We start from the raw sequence: 2177 nt of genomic DNA, 5'->3' as shown, positions 1-2177 counted from the left end.
CTCTACGTCATGTGCAAAGGGCGCTCCGTTTAGACGACGTCCCTTACACACTCTGGAGTGATTCAACTATTGTTTTACATGGGATTCATAAACAACCTTCAGTTTTGAAACAGTTCGTTGGTAATCGAGTTGCATACATCCAGGCCCACACCAAGGTAGAATGTTGGCGACATATTCGCTCCGAGTACAATCCGGCCGATTGTACAAGTCGAGGAATTACGCCTGCAGGCCTTCTGCATCATCCGCTATGGTAGACAGGTCCACCTTCTTGTTATATATGCATCGAAAATGATCCAGTTGTGCCKGAACTAACGGAAAAGCAACTCCAGGCACAGACTCTAGAATTTCAAYCTTTTCGTACTCTCATAACCACTCGCCAGGATCATCCCCAATGTCTTATGACTTTTGCCAATGGTCACCGAATTCCTCTCCTTGAGAAATTTAGCATACTTAGTCGTGTCCTCAATACAACAGCACGATTAAGACGTTTTCTGCCACGTTACAAGGGTCAGAGGTCAAATATTGTGACAGCCGAAGAATACGAATGGGCTCTGCTTCTAACTGTTAAACAAGCTCAAGGTAAGGCATATAGACGAGAAATTAATGCTCTGAAATCAAATTCCAGGTTAGAAAGTCGAAACCACCTGTTAGCCCTAAATCCATATGTAGATCCTGAAGCCATTTTGCGAGTCGGCGGGCGTCTCCGGAATGCAGAAATATCTAACGAACAACGACATCCAATGATTGTTCCCAGACGATCATTTGCTTACTTATTAATGGCCGATTCCCATAGACGATGTCTTCATGGTGGTATCCAGCAAATGTTACAATACCTACGACGACGGTTTTGGATCATTCACGCGCGCTCGCAAGTAAAGGCGTACATATGGAARTGTAGCGTGTGTCGGAGACATCAACGAAATCTCCAGAATCAACAAATGGCTTCGTTACCCCGTGGACGGGTACTTGCGGCTCCAGTTTTTTCAAACAGCGGCCYAGATTATTGTGGTCCGCTTCATGTCCGCATTGGTAACAGAAAGTCAACCACAACATCTAAGACATATGCTGCTATATTCGTCTGTATGGCCTCACGAGCAGTCCATATAGAACTTGCTGAGGATTTGAATACGAGATCCTTCATAGACGTTTACGACCGATTTATTAGTCGCCGCGGTATTTGTGCCAAGCTCTTCAGCGACAACGGCACCCAGTTTGTAGGCGTTGATAGACAAATGCGTGGAGATGTAAAGGAATGGGTAACCTCATACGCGCAACAGCACGTTGCTCATGTTGGTACTCGATGGAAGTTCATCGGCCAAGAATCATTTACTTCGCATTATGGGCCAACAGTTATTGCGATATCATGAGCTTTTAACGCTATTGACAAGGATTGAAGCTTGTCTAAATTCCCGACCAATTGAAGCCTTACATGATGACCCCGAAGGAGGACTGGCCCTAACGCCAGGTGATTTCATCATTGGCCGACCAATCAATTGCCGTCCTGAGCAACCATTACCAGATGTACCGTGCAACTGCCTCCATTATTGGCAGCGCTTGCAAGTAATGTTCGAACAATTTTGGAAACGCTGGCAAAATGAGTATCTGAATTCGCTTCAGGCCCGTAGCAAGTGGCAAAATGAGTATCTGAAGGCCTGAACCAAACCTCCAAATAGGAGCTGTCGTACTTATTCGAAATGAAATATCGTATAGGGTATAATCCCCCATCTAAGTTGGCATACGCTATGCCTATGGGATACATATCGCCTGATTGTAGCGTTATTTCTTCTTTCTTTTGTTCTTTGCATTCAGCTATTTACTGCCCAGCATGTACATACATATGTTAGCGACGCTGACTGCTGCCTACTCTACATATGCACACCGCTATCATATGCTCTATTCCCGAAATCCTAATTAGTTTACATACATATCTACATATTAAGTATAAGCGCATCTATTCGCACCTACACAAAGTGTATTACCTATTGATGTGCAGTTATTATCATTGCATTTTTGAACATGTGCCTACTACACAAGCGGCATATAATTGCCGCTCTTTGCGGATTTGTGACAGTGCTAAAAATAAAGTTGTGACGATAGGTCATATCAACTGCAGTTCCTCGTGTTTTATTCAAATATTATACAGTAATAATATTTTTTAAATTTTCGAAAGCGGTTAT

At 43.5% G+C, this 2177-nt stretch overlaps 1 pseudogene; it reads left to right on the top strand.

The window, feature by feature from the left end:
* The first annotated feature begins 1287 nt into the window (after positions 1-1287).
* Positions 1288-1717, top strand: LOC108976947 (annotated as a pseudogene).
* Positions 1718-2177: the final 460 nt, after the last annotated feature.

The sequence above is a fragment of the Bactrocera latifrons genome, unplaced genomic scaffold, assembly GCF_001853355.1.
Source record: "Bactrocera latifrons isolate USDA-ARS-PBARC rearing strain unplaced genomic scaffold, ASM185335v1 scaffold_819, whole genome shotgun sequence".
Taxonomy (NCBI): Eukaryota; Metazoa; Arthropoda; class Insecta; order Diptera; family Tephritidae; genus Bactrocera; species Bactrocera latifrons.
The sequence above is the reverse complement of the archived record's forward strand: the minus strand, read 5'-3'. Positions and strand labels throughout refer to the sequence as shown.